Genomic DNA, 15386 nt, shown 5'->3' with positions numbered 1-15386 from the left:
GCAGATAATCAGGAAGTCATTACGTGGCCTGCATCGGGCAGCTATTCGATTAGAGCATAATTGAGCACTCTGTAATTCAGCCAAAGCTGACAGGTTGGGAATTCATAATACCCATCCTAGGTATTTTGAATGTGGAGATAGTATGGGGCAAGCACTATTTGCTTGTTCAAACAGAGCACTAAGATAAAAGGGAGGATCTAAAAAACCAAAATGTTACTTAACAGTTATTTTCTCTTTTTATTTTTAAAATTGTTCTGTTCAGTTAATTTTACAAGCCAGCCATTTATAACTTGTAGTAATTTATTTGGGAAATCATTCTCTCTGGTCTTAAAAGATATGGGGTGACATTTTGGGTTACTGGCAGCCTTCTAGTTACTGGCAGTTGTTCTAGACTGGTTATTCATAGATTCTTAGACATGAAGGCAGTCCATTAAGACAAAGAAAACAGATATTACTTAGGATTTTGTAAAGTAGGGAGCAGGGTCTGGAGGTTACAGAGCACTGAGGTGGCTGCTAAGGCAGAGAGAAAAATGAATAACAAGACACTACAAATATTCTTATCATGGTTGTGGTTATCAGAGCAGGTTATCATAATACAAATGCCAGGGTATTTATTACTTTGGCATTTACATTGTGACTAATAGATGTTGTCAGCACACCTACCTTCTTTAGGCATGGCCTATACATGGCTCAACATTCAGAAAACGAAGATCATGGCATCTGGTCCCATCACTTCATGGGAAATAGATGGGGAAACAGTGGAAACAGTGTTAGACTTTATTTTTCTGGGCTCCAAAATCACTGCAGATGGTGACTGCAGCCATGAAATTAAAAGACGCTTACTCCTTGGAAGGAAAGTTATGACCAACCTAGATAGCATATTCAAAAGCAGAGACATTACTTTGCCAACAAAGGTCTGTCTAGTCAAGGCTATGGTTTTTCCTGTGGTCATGTATGGATGTGAGAGTTGGACTGTGAAGAAGGCTGAGCACCGAAGAATTGATGCTTTTGAACTGTGGTGCTGGAGGAGACTCTTGAGAGTCCCTTGGACTGCAAGGAGATCCAACCAGTCCATTCTGAAGGAGATCAGCCCTGGGATTTCTTTGGAGGGAATGATGCTAAAGCTGAAACTCCAGTACTTTGGCCACCTCATGCAAAGAGTTGACTCATTGGAAAAGACTCTGATGCTGGGAGGGGTTGGGAGCACAAGGAGAAGGGGACGACAGAGGATGAGATGGCTGGATGGCATCACTGACTCGATGGATGTGAGTCTGAGTGAACTCCGGGAGTTGGTGATGGACAGGGAGGCCTGGCGTGCTGCGATTCATGGGGTCGCAAAGAGTTGGACACGACTGAGGGACTGAACTGAACTGAACTGATACATGGCAGACCTGGCTTTCCACTTATGTGCCCATTTGTCCAATTCATCCTCATACCTTTAGATTTCCTGTCCAAATCCAAGGTGATGTTTCAATCAGTAGGAAAATCTAGTATACTGTGGTAGAGTATTAGGTTTGGAAATTAAATGTATTTGGCTGAAGAATTTGTAAATATTTGCTAATATATACTATTTTATTTTTGTTAGTCACTAAATTAGTGATTGAAAGAGGATAGAGGAGTAGTCTATCCTTATTGTTTGTATTTGTTTCCTAGTACTGCTGTAAAAAACCATCATAAATTGGGTAGATTAAAACAACAGACATTTATGCTGTCATAGTTTTGGAGTCCAGAAGTCTGAAATCAAGGGGCTACAGGGTCTGTGTAATATCTTCTGAGCGCTCTGACAGTTAAGTTCCTTGCTCTCTGTCAGCTTCTGGTGCAGTAATGTTGTCCTTGTGTTCCTTGTCTTGCCTTTTTAAAAACAAAACACAACAAAACATTTTTTAAATTGATTTTTATTGGAGTAAGGTGGCTCAGACAGTAAAGAATCTACCTGCAATGCAGGAGATCTGGGTTCAATCCTAGGGTGGTGAAGATCCCCTGGAAAGGAAATGGCAACCCACTCCAGTATTCTTGCCTGGGAAATCCCATGGACAGAGGAGCCTCGTGGGGTATAGTCCATGGGGTCACAAGAGCTGGACATAACTTAGCAACTAAACGACCACCACATAGTTGCTTTACAATGTTGCGTTAGTTTCTAAGGTACAGCAAAGTGAATCAGTTGTACATATCTATATAGCCCCTCTTTTGGATTTACTTCCCATTTACATCACCAGAGAGCACTGAGTAAAGTTCCCTGTGCTATATAGTAGGTTTTCATTAGTTATGTATTTTATATGAACTATCAGGTACATAGGAACTATGGAGTATTACTCAGTCATAAGAAGGAATGAAATTGGGTAATTTGAGTGATGTGGATAGACCTAGAGACTGTTGTACCTGGTGAAGTAAGTCAGAAAAAGAAAAACAAATATCCTATATTAACGCATGTATGTGAAATTTAGAAAAATGGTACTGATGATTTTACTTGCAGGACAGAGAGAGAGATACAGACATTGAGAGCAAACCTATGGATACCAAAGGAGGAAAGGGGTGGCGTGGGGGGTCGGATTGAGAGACTGGTGTTGACATATACATAGTATCGTTCCTTACCTTGATAATGCATCACTCCATTCCCTGCCTACAACATCCACAGGCTGTTCTTCCTGTGTCTTTGTGTTTTCACACAGCCACCTCTTGTAAGGACTCCACTTCTTATTTTGGATTGGGGCCCACCCTACTCCAGTATGACCTCATCTTAACTTAATTAACTACATCTGCAACAATCCTATTTCCAATTAAGCTTGCATTCTGAGGTACTGAAGGTTAAGACTTCAAAACATCTCTTTGGAAGGAATACAATTCAATTTGTTAACAGCACTGCCTAGAATTGTTAGGACATGGTAATAATCGCAAGCAGATTGGCTTTTAGTTAGTTTCATAACTGTTTTTAAATTCTCTTCAGAAAATGCAGCCCTTTATTGCCTACACCTGGGGCAATACACAAGCTGCTGCTGCTGAGTCGCTTCAGTCGTGTCGGACTCTGCACGACCCCATAGAAGGCAGCCCACCAGGCTCCGACGTCCCTGGGATTCTCCAGGCAAGAACACTGGAATGGGGTTGCCATTTCCTTCTCCAGTGTATGAAAGTGAAAAGTGAAAGGGAAGTTGCTCAGTCATGTCCAACTCAGCGACCCCATGGACTGCAGCCTACCAGGCTCCTCTATCCATGGGATTTTCCAGGCAAGAGTACTGGAGTGGGGTGCCATTGCCTTCTCCCAATAACATAAAGCGTGTGTCCACATTTAAATATTGATAAATTATATTCAAGATGACAAGTAAAAGAATCCTGAATTCACCCATTTCCATGAACACAATGAATCTACAGCTACATATAGAACAACTTTATCAGAAAAAAAAAAAATTTTTTTTAATGGGTTGACTGACTCCTCCACGTGAGGGAGAGGGGAGAAGGCCAAGTGGAACCTGGTAGGAGAGGCCGGGACCCAATTACCGAAAACCCCAGCCCTGACCATCACTTACGTCAAAACCTGGAACTTCTCCCCAAGGAGAAAAGGGTTTGAACCCCATATGGAGCACCTCACACTTTTAAGACCTGCACTCGAGGAACAAGCCCCCCAGACATCTAGCTTTGCAAACCAACAAGGCTCACTCAGGTCCACGAGAGGTTCTGAGGAAGAGCTTGGGGAGCACAGACTCACCTGCTTTCAGGGCGCTGGACAGAAGCCACCCAGCACGGGGCTCCTGGGCTGTGTTTGAAAGAGGCTCTTTTGCTTGTTTTCACTCAACAGCCTGAGACTCAAGCATCTGCTTTGCCGGCACATTTGGGGACCGCTGGCGCACCCTTCAGAATGGAGACTGGTGGTCGCCATCTTCCCTTGTGGTCGCCCCAGGCCTCGCCCCCCCCACCTCACCCCACTCCCTGCTGGGATAGATGTGCGCGCACTTGCGAGCTTAGCCTCCTGGGAGAAACGCAGTTGTTTGGAAGGGGTTGAGTTCACACGCAGCAAAGCATGGAATTACACGACGAAGTTGCGGATGGTAAAGAAAATGAAAATGCTGAGACAACAAGCTCAAGAACTGCCTGGCTAGTGTCCTGTGTCTTCCTTCTCCCACTGGTATAGTCTCTATAGTGTCGAATCTATAACAGGATATGAACATGGAAATTTCAGCCAAGAAGGGAAGATCAGTAGCAAATTCCCAGATGAGATGCTAAATTAACATGCATAGTTTTCAAGGTAATTTGTGTGAATCTATGAGATGGTCTCAACACCGTTATCTGTGTCAAGGATCTGAAAGTGCCTAGAGAAGAGACGTTTTATGACTGAGTTATGGTCTGGGTTAGCCCCCTTTAAATGACTTTTCTTTCAAGCTGGGTTGGGAGATACTTCGATGAGGCCATTTCAGGGAACTTGATATGTACCCTCAATGCTTGGGATCAATGAGGACTGGGGTCTGACTTACACCTGAGAAACCTAAAAGTCAATAAATGGTGGGGGGGGCGGGCGGGGGGCCCTTCTCTGGTGGCTCAGTGGTAAAGAAACAGCATGCCAATGCAGGAGACATGGGTTCAATTCCTGGTCCTGGAAGATCCCACATGCTGTGGAGAAACTAAACCCATGCAGCACCACTATTGAGCTTGTGTTCTAGAGCCCCGGGGCTGAGAATACCAAGCCCACATGTCATAGAGCCCATGCTCTGCAACAAGAGAAGCCCCAGTAATGAGAAGCCTGTGCACTACAGCTAGAAAGTAGCCCCTGCTGTCTGCAACTAGAGAAAAACCCATGCAGCAAAAAAGACCCAGCACAGCCAAAAAATAAAATATAAATAAATAAAATTTTTAAAGAATGAAAAGAAATAGGGTGGCTGCTGCCACACAATGGGTCAGGAATAGGCAGTGGCATAGGCCAGCCTGCCTTCTTAGTCTGTTCAAGTAAAAGATGTGTAACTCGTCCTATAGATCAGAGGTGATCCACACGTATGAGAATCATTGTGGGTGTGTTTATGTCTTGTCCACAGGACCATCTAGAGTGGCATGTGTTGCACATAGATAGATGCTTTAGGAATAAGCTATAAAGGACAGACTGGATAAGAGGACATTTCCACCATTGGGATCTACAAGTGAGAGAGGTCAGTGGTGGGGGAGAGGAGGATATCTCTGAAGAGTTCACAAAAAAAGTGCAAGTGAAAGTGCAAGTTGTTTAGTTGTGTCTGCCTCTTTGCAACCCCATGGGCTACATAGTCCATGGAATTCTCCAGGCCAGAATGCTGGAGTGGGTAGCCTTTCCCTTCTCCAGGGGATCTTCCCAACCCAGGGATCCAACCCAGGTTTCCTGCATTGCAGGTGGATTCTTTACCAGTTGAGCCATAAAGGAAGTCCAAGAATACTGGCATGAGTAGCCTTTCCCTTCTCCAGCAGATTTTCCTGACACAGGAATCGAACAGGGGTCTCCTGCATTGCAGGCAGATTCTTTACCAACTGAACTATCAGAAAAGCACCTCTAAGAAAAAAAGGCAGTTTTAAATTCTTCCCAGAACCAGGAAATGTGAAGCCATCTCCCAAATTTACCAATAAAATGAGAATTTTCTTGTCTATTGTCTTCCTCCCTTCCCCCAATATCCCTCATGCTGTGCTTGTGGGCTCAGGTATGTCCTATTCTTTGTGACTCCATGGACTGTAGCCTGTGGGATTTTCCAGGGAAGAATACTGGAGTGGGTTGCCAGTTCCTTCTCCAGGGGATCTTCCTGACCCAGGGATCGAACCTGTGTCTCCTGTGTCTCCTGCATTGTAGGTGGATTCTTTACTCACTGATCAATCAGGGAAGCTAATATCCCTTCCTGAAGCCATTTCCAGCTGTGAAGGAGGAGAGAAGCTGGAGGAGAGAAGATTTAACTTTAATCAAATATGGTGCTTTTGTTATTGTAAGAGAATGTGTATTTTAATTTCAAAATAAAACCTTCATTTATAACATAGTAACCCTGAATTAACCACAGGTGTTTTATTTATAATTTATTCATTTTATTAACTCAGGGTGAGCAAAAACATTCTGGTGCCTGCCTCAGTTTTCAGAGGAGAGGGACAAGAAATAAACCCATTAAATAAATGTAAAGAGGATGCAAGGTTCAAAAATAAAATTACCATATGATTACAAGTCCAGTTTGATCACTCACCTTATCTCATTCATATCTACACATTTATTTTTACTTCCTAATTGTTGTCATTGTTCCATGGGAGGACTCTGGACTAAAAGTGGTACTGCTTCTCGTGGATGTCCTTGTCAGTTGCAGTTGCCTATTAGTAACTGAGGCAGCCAGGATGTGGAATAGATAGGGGAGAGGAATCACGCCCCTATCTTTTGATTTTCCTTCTATTTAATATCAATAACACCAGAGTACCTGAAGAACTATGGATGAAGTTTCATGACATTGTACAGGAGGCAGTGATCAAGACCATCTCCAAGAAAAAGAAATGCAAAAAGGCAAAATGGTTGTCTGAGGAGGACTTACAAATAGCTGAGAAAAGAAGAGAAACTAAAGGCAAAGGAGAAAAGGAAAGATAGATCCATTTGAATGCAGAGTTCCAAAGACTAGCAAGGAGAGATAAGAAAGCCTTCCTCAGTGATCAATGCAAAGAAACAGAGGAAAACAAAAGAATGGGAAAGACTAGAGATCTCTTCAAGAAAATTAGAGGTACCAAAGGAACATTTCATGCAAAGATGGGCTCAAAAAAAGAAGAAATGGTATGGACCTAACAGAAGCAAAAGATATTAAGAAGAGGTGGGAAGAATACACAGAAGAACTATACAAAAAAGATCTTCATGACCCAGATAACCACAATGGTGTGATCACTCACCTAGAGCGAGACATCCTGGAATGCAAAGTCAAGTGGGCCTTAGAAAGCATCACTATGAACAAAGCTAATGGAGGTGATGGCATTCCAGTTGAGCTATTTTAAATCCTAAAAGATGAAGCTGTGAAAGGGCTACACACAATATGCCAGCAAATTTGGAAAACTCAGCAGTGGCCACAGGACTGGGAAATGCCAGTTTTCATTCCAATCCCATAGAAAGACAAAGAAATGAATGTTCAAACTACCTCACAATTGCACTCATCTCACATGCTATCAAAGTGATGCTCAAAATTCTCCAAGCCAGCCTTCAACAGTATGTGAACTGTGAACTTCCAGATGTTCAAGCTTGATTTAGAAAAGGCAGAGAAACCAGAGATGAAATTGCCAACATCCAATGGATCAAGAAAAAGCTAGAGAGTTCCAGAAAAATATCTACTTCTGCTTTATTGACTACATCAAAGCCTTTGACTGAGTGGATCACAAAAAATTGTGGAAAATTCTTAGAGAGATGAGAATACCAGACCACCTGACCTGCCTCCTGAGAAATCTGTATGCAGGTCAAGAAGCAGTAGTTAGAACTGGACATGGAACAACAGACTGGTTCCAAATCTGGAAAGGAGTACATCAAGGCTGTATATTGTCACCATGCTTATTTAACTTATATGCAGAGTATATCATGCAAAATGCTAGGCTGGATGAACCACCAGCTGGCATCAAGATTGCCAGGAGAAATATCAATAACTTCAAATATGCAGATGACACCACTCTTATGACAGAAAGTGAAGAACTAAACAGCCTCTTGATGAAAGTGAAGGAAAAGAGTAGGAAAGCTGGCTGAAAACTCAACATTCAGAAAACTAAGATCTTGGCATCTGGTCCCACCCTTTCATGGCAAATAGATGGGGAAACAATGAGAGATTTTATTTTGGGGGGCTCCAAAATTACCTCAGATGGTGACTGCAGCCATGAAATTAAAAGACCCTTGCTCCCTGGAAGAAAAACTATGACCAACATAGGCAGCATATCCAAAAGTAGAGACATTACTTTGCTAACAAAAGTCCGTTTAGTTAAAGCTATGGTTTTTCCAGTAGTCATGTATGGATGTGAGAGTTGGAGTATAAGAAGCTGAGTGTGGAAGAATTGATGCTTTTGAACTGTGGTGTTGGAGAAGACTCTTGAGAGTCCCTTGGACTGCAAGGAGATCCAACCAGTCAATCCTAAAGGAAATCAGTCCTGAATATTCATTGGAAGGACTGATACTGAAGCTGAAACTCCAATACTTTGTCCACCTGATGTGAAGAACTGATTCATTTGAACAGCCCCTGATGCTGGAAAAGATTGAGGGTGGGAAGAGAAGGGGACGACAGAGGATGAGTTGGTTGGATGGCATTACCAACTCGATGGCCATGAGTTTGTGTAAACTCCAGGATTTGTGATGGACAGGGAAGCCTGGTGTCCTGCAGTCCATGGGGTCACAAAGAGTCAGGCACAACTGAGCTACTGAACTGAATTGATGAGAAGAACTGATTCATTGGGAAAGACCCTGATGCTGGGAAAGACTGAAGGCAGGAGGAGAAGGGGATGACAGAGAATGAGATGGTTGGATGGCATCACCAGCTCAATGGATAAGAGTTTGAGCAAGCTCTGGGAGTTGCTGATGGACAGGGATGCCTGGTATGCTGCATTCCATGGGGTTGCAAAGAGACACGACTGAATGACTGAACTGAACAGAATTGAACACCTCAGTAGATAAGGATGCTCACAAAGGGAATGATCACAATTTGGATAATCTTTCTGAGTATCCAGTTTATAAAGTAGAAACAAAATCTTGAAAGCTGCCTAGATTCTCTCTCAGTTTTTTATGTGCATAATTTTATGACAGACACTATCTCAAAAAGAAAAATTCTAGCCAGCTGACTTTTGTTGTTGTTATTGTTAAGTTGCTAAGTTGTGTCAGACTCTTTTGCAACCCTATGGATTGTAGCCCACCAGGCTTCTCTGTCCATGGGATTTCCCAAGCAATAATACTGAATTGGGTTGCTATTTCCTTCTCTAGTGGATATTCCTGACCCAGGGATCAAACCTGCATCTCCTGCTTGGCAGGCAGATTCTTTGTCACTGAGCTACCAGGGGAAACCCTTTTTGACTTTTTCCTTAGAGTCTTGAAAGCTATTTTATGATTAAGACACATATAAATCATAAACAAATTATATTTACCTCTCTTATTTGTTACATAGCTTTATGTAATTTAATATTTTTAATGCAATCTGGTTCAGGGCAAGGACACCTTGAATTTTAGGGGCATAGCTAATGCCAAGAATGTAACTCCTAGAAGGACCTAGAATGTTTTCAGCCTTATTGATGGTACAGCAAATCAAATATGCCAAAGAATATGATAAATTTTTATTTCTGAATATTTATTCTGTAAAATGGATGTTATGGGTTGAATTGTGTCCCTCCTGTAATAATAAGTTGAAATCCTAACCCCCAGTACCTCAAAAAGTGGCCTTATTTGGACATAGATTCTTCATAGAGATAAGATAAAATGAGCTCATATAATATCACTGCTTCCTTATAACAAGCAAACATCTGGATGCAGAGATAGGCATTTGGACATTCTCATGTAGAGGGAGAATGCAAAATGAAGACACTAAGAGAAGACGGTCCAGATGATTGGAACGATACATCTACAAGCCAAGAAAAAGCAAGGATTGCCAGTAAAGACCAGAAACAACAAGAGACAAAGAAGGGTTCTCCCCTAGAAACTTCAAACAGGGCATATCTCTGCAGGCACCTTGATTTAAAACTTTTAGCTTCCAAAACTGTCAAAGAATACATTTCCAATGTTTTGAATAATCCATGTTTTGGTACTTTGTTATGGCACCCCTGGCAAACTAATACAGTGGGTTATTGGGTCACTAGAAGAATATGAATTAACAGTGGGGTTCAGAGAAGCTAGCTTATTTAAATTTGGAGGAAAGCTTACTTCTTGAGTAGGGCCAGAAGAAGCACAAAATGTATTCAGTAAAACAGCATGATAGTGACTGTAGCCATGGAATGAAAAGATGCTTGCTCCTTGGAAGAAAAGCTATGACAAACCTAGACAGTGTATTAAAAAGCAGAGACATCTCTTTGTTTACAAAATTCCCTACGGCCAAAGCTGTGGTTTTTCCAGTAGTCATGTACACATGTGAGTGCTGGACCATAAAGAAGACTGAGTGCCAAAGATTCAATGTTTTAGAATTGCGATGCTGGAAAAAACGCTTGAATGTCCCTTAGACTGCAAGGGGATTAAACCAGCCTATCTTAAAGGTAATCAACCCTGAATATTCATTGGAAAGATTGATGCTGAAGCTCCAATACTTCAGCCACCTGATGCAAAGAGCCGACTCCTTGGAAAGGACACTGATGCTGGGAGGGACTGAAGGCAAAAGGGGAAGGGAGTGGAAGAAGATGAGATGGTTAGATAGCATCATCGACTCAAGGGACATGAATTGGAGCAAACAGGAGATGGTAGAGGATAGAGGAGCCTGGCATGCTGTAGTCCATGGGTTCACAAAGAGTCTCACATGACTTAGCAACTGAAAAACAACAACAATAAAATACCCTAGGATTCTGTGCACTATGTATGTTTCTTTCTGCTTCAATAGTATCTCAGGGCTTTTAGGGGCCATACCCACCAAAGTTGAGTTTGATGAGACACAAGTGTTGAATGATGGTAGCACATTAAGTTGCATACAGCTAGTATAAAATGTCACCTATATTTGTATTTGCATTATTATCCCTTTTGTACATTTTTGCCTTCAGAAATTAATTATAGGTTTCTGGGATCAGAGAACAGGTTCTACACTTTGTAAAATCCTCTTGAAAATAGGAAATTTCATTGCACAGTAGGTATGTAATGAATTCAGAGTTAAGTAAAAATATTAGAGTGATACAATATTGTATTTTGGGTCACATGAACTTAAATCCTTCTGAATAGGCAGCTATGCACTCTCCATTACAAAAGACTAACATGGGGCTATTTTTTTATCTACTGCATTTTAATTAGCTTTGATTAACAGTGCAAAGAACTGAAGGAACACAGTAGCCATCTCTTTTTTTCTTTCTTTCTTTTTTTTTTTTTTTAAGTCAATATGTGGGGGATTTATAGTCACGAGTCTAACTCTCTCACATATTACCAGCAGAATTGGGCCCCTAGCAATTTCCTCATTTGCAGCCATAATAAATGACTCGGGGGATTGGAGTGGTGAAAGCCTCTGTCATTTGAAGATTTGAAGTGACTGGTTACAATAGGAAAACGAATTCCACAGAGCCAACTAGAGTATGTCTAATGAATTCATTGCTTCAGTTACCACAAAAACGAAATAGCAAAAAGTTTAGTTTTCACATATAAAACAAAGATCACTGGTACTGTCACGTGGAAAGCAAAAATGTTGAGACAACTAAATCCAGTGATAGTTACACATGCAAAATTGTACAGGTTGTTACAGTATCTTAGGCAGCCAGAGAGAACCCCTACAACTCCTGACAACAATTCTTTGTAATTGTAGATATCGTCCGTCATCCCTTGACTTTACCCCTACCTTTTGGTGCTCTCCTTTCTACCCTGGAGACTGGACGCCAGAAAATATTCTTTTGAGATCGCCTTGCCAACGGGTTTCTTGTTACATTCTGGCAGTGGGAGGTATCAGTTGGAGATTAGATGATTATAGCAAAAAAGTTTTTTTTTCCTTTTGTTTGTTTGTTTCTTTCTTGTTTACTACTTATTTTCACAGCTTCTGGTAGTGAAGCCCAAGCAGTGAGCAAAGGAGTGTGACCAGAGGCAGCAGTAGGGGCAGATTTAGCAGCATCATGCAGTGTGGGATCTCTGCGCACAGCAATGTTGGGGCTCCAAAACCCACCAGCAGCCCCTCCAGCACCTTGGCAGCAATTGCAGTCAGATGGGGAGCAACTCCTTGAATTTTAAGCAGTAACACTCTCCTCCATGCTCCTCCAATCCTCCTTTCTTTGCTGCATTGCTTTCCTAGCTCCTCAGCATCTCCCGTTCTTTGTGTTAAACCCCTCTCTTCTTGAAATGTCTAAAACTGTTTCTGTTTTTGTTACTGGACACAAAGTGATGCCACATTATATCAAGACTGTTCTCAGAAACAAGCAAACAAGGTGGAATTGACTATGTAATCTTGGGGGTGGTGGTTTTATTGCTAAGTTGTGTCCCACTTTTTGCAGCCCCATGGACAATAGCCCTCCAGGTTCCTCTGTCCATGGGATTTCCCAGGCAAGAACACTGGAGTGGGTTGCCATTTCCTTTTCCAGGGGATCTTTCTGACATAGGGATCGAGCCCACATCTCCTGCAACTGCATTGCAAGTGGATTCTTTACCGACTGAGCAACCCGGAAAGCCCTCTATTTAACTGTATTGGGCCTAAGTATAGTCATGATCTTATTGCCAATAAAAATGGGTAACTGTTAGTTCATGCCTTTCAGTGGCAACATAGTAACTGGAATTATTCCCTGACATGACCAGGGATGAAGTGCCTGGTAATGCTGAACCTGAAAATTCCAGGTGACTACTTCTGGGTGGGCATGATTACAGGACTGAGGGGCAGTTAGTAGCTTCTGACTCTACTGGAAATCTTTGAGAAAGAAAACTGCAATCTCCTGGCTTTAAATTCTCCCGGCTCAAAATACGAACAGAGAGGTTCTGTTCATATTTATGTAATGGCTGTAATCACAGAACTAAGTCACTGAAAATCAGACCTAAAATTTGATCCTGTAAGTTATAGAATAACATAAACTGTATTCACAGCTTTAGGGTATCTGTTATATAAATATCAGGTCATTGTTTATCAAGGAGTAAAACTCTGAAAATTGTAATGAGGGTCTGTCAGTGGATTCAGATTAATCTTAAAGCTTTGGAATTCCAAGTCCCTTTGAGCCTCCTTTTCTGAGAAAGCAGTTCTTTTTTTCCAAAGGAAGAGGAAAACAGGTGTCTTTCCTTATTTTATGAGCTTATAATAAGTCCCTACTGAGGCAGTCACTTTGCAAGAGGCCTCTTGCTTTAGGATACACCCTCATCCTGACTTACTGCCTTCATGCTCAAAACTAGAGTCATAGCCCAATAGGCCCAGGATTATGAGAACAAAGCTTAGCCTAGAAGGAGATAGTTTATACACTAAAGGAATTTTCAGACTCAATTAATTTATATTGGCAGAACCTGGATAATATGTATGGGAAAGGTTTCTGAGATTGTTAGGTCAAAGAGGGGAAAACACAACAATGGACTCAATGTTAGACTGATCATGCAGTGTGCCTCTAACAGCTTGCTCGGTTGGTTGACAGAAGCCTTGAGTCAATACTGAGAGATACTTAATGAGGCTGTGATGACAGAACTTCCCAGAAATAACGTATAACAGGAATCCAACAATGTAGGAGACAGGAACGCTGCAGTATTATTTATCATATGCTACCTGCTACAGACTGTCCACTGTCTTTCATGTCCCCTGGCAGAGTCCAGACAATTCTTCCCCTTGACCATGGCATTGGAAGTCTGCATGACAGTACTACTAGGATCCTTGAAAAGCTTTTAGTTGGCTGGCCTCTTCAGGTGATTATTATGAGAGGTGACATCACTGAAGGAGCTCCCCGATTTCAGTGCAAATAATGAGGTGGCAGAAGTCAGAGGGCAAGGAGACTGCAGTTACGAAAATGGGCAGCAGGGTTAGAGCAGCTGTTACACCATATATTTTTTAAGAAGGGATTTTTGGTAGTGACTTGTAAGTCAGAGGTCATTTGGAAGGAATTAGATTAGAGGCTGAAAAACTATGGACCATGGACCAAATCCAGCAGACTAGCCATTTTGTAAACAGTTTTATTGGAACCCTATCTTACCCTTTTACATATATACACACTTCTATGGCTACTTTCTCCTGGAAGAAGGCATGGCGACCTATTCCAGTATTCAGTCTGGAGAATTCTGTGGACAGAGAAGCCTGGCAGGCTACAGTCCTGCCAGTCACAGAGAGCTGGACACAAATGAGGCAACTGAGCATGCACGCATGGCTACTTTCACAGCACGGTGGCAACTGAGATCATATGCCCTGCGATTCCTAAAATAATTACTATTCGGTCTGTCACAGAAAAAAGTATTTGCTAACACTAAATTAGATGCTTAACTGACTATTGTGTTGATTAATGCATATAGTATTAATCAGACATGTAAGGTTAGATGCAGAGATTTTGAGTCATTGTAATGTAGATAATAGCCTCAAGCAATTCCTAGACCTGAAAGGGTTAGCAGGTTCGGAACCCTCTGAATGAAAAAAGCTGGGTTTTTTAGAAAGGTTGCCTCCATCCTCCAAACCACACTTCAAGTTACCATACTATAAGCACTGAAAATATTTCTCTAGACCTTCTATATAGCAGTCAGCATCTATTTGGACAGATAACTGTGCACTGAGGAAAATGAATCTCAGATCTTTGGGACATTACTAAATATGGGCTTTTCAGTTCAGTTCAGTCGCTCAGTCGTGTCTGACTCTTTGCGACCCCATGAATTGCAGCACGCCAGGCCTCCCTGTCCATCAACAACTCCCAGAGTTCACTCAGACTCACGTCCATTGAGTCAGTGATGCCATCCAGCCATCTCATCCTCTGTCATCCCTTTCTCCTCTTGCCCCCAATCCCTCCCAGCATCAGAGTCTTTTCCAATGAGTCAATTCTTCGCATGAGGTGGCCAAAGTACTGGAGTTTCAGCTTTAGAATCATTCCTTCCAAAGAAATCCCAGGGCTGATCTCCTTCAGAATGGACTGGTTGGATCTCCTTGCAGTCCCAGGGACTCTCAAGAGTCTTCAACACCACAGTTCAAAAGCATCAATTCTTTGGCACTCAGCCTTCTTCACAGTCCAACTCTCACATCCATACATGACCACTGGAAAAACCATAGCCTTGACTAGAAGGACTTTTGTTGGCAAAGTAATGTCTCTGCTTTTGAATATGCTATCTAGGTTGGTCATAACTTTTCTTCCAAGGAGTAAGCGTCTTTTAATTTCATGGCTGCAGTCACCATCTGCAGTGATTTTGGAGCCCCCCAAAATAAAGTCTGACACTCTTTCCAGTTGACGCTTATCTTTGAAGACCCCAAATGCTGTAATCATCAATAAGATGGGAGATTAGATGATAAATGCAATTTGGCATGTTTCCATCTTGCAGTTGGCCTAGGGAGGCAAAAGACCACTCTGGCATTGCTTACCCAGTTCTTAGATTCCAGTTGGAATAGACATATTGAATAACTTCCAGAGCCCCACTTTATCCTCTGTCCCCTGGAGGGAGTGTGTTATCTTTGGCTTTGGAGTAACTGTTGGTTCTTAGTCATGTGCTCTCTTGAAACATTTTAATTAAGTCCTATGCTGCTGCTGCTGCTGCTAAGTTGCATCAGTTGTGTCCTACTCTGTGCGACCCCAGAGACGGCAGCCCACCAGGCTCCCCCGTCCCTGGGATTCTCCAGGCAAGAACACTGGAGTGGGTTGCCATTTCC

At 42.1% G+C, this 15386-nt stretch overlaps 1 protein-coding gene across 2 annotated transcripts in view; it reads right to left on the bottom strand.

The window, feature by feature from the left end:
• The window catches only part of LOC129638082 (teneurin-2-like), an 810988-nt gene extending 808324 nt beyond the window's left edge, over positions 1-2664 (bottom strand). For both annotated transcript variants that reach the window (XM_055562648.1, XM_055562638.1), the window contains exon 1: positions 2593-2664. The gene's annotated coding sequence lies outside the window, so the exon portion shown is untranslated. The remainder of the gene's footprint in view (positions 1-2592) is intronic.
• Between the last annotated feature and the right edge of the window lie 12722 nt (positions 2665-15386).

Source organism: Bubalus kerabau, chromosome 1, assembly GCF_029407905.1.
Source record: "Bubalus kerabau isolate K-KA32 ecotype Philippines breed swamp buffalo chromosome 1, PCC_UOA_SB_1v2, whole genome shotgun sequence".
NCBI classification, from domain to species: domain Eukaryota; kingdom Metazoa; phylum Chordata; class Mammalia; order Artiodactyla; family Bovidae; genus Bubalus; species Bubalus kerabau.
This window is presented reverse-complemented; position numbering and strand designations above follow the sequence as displayed.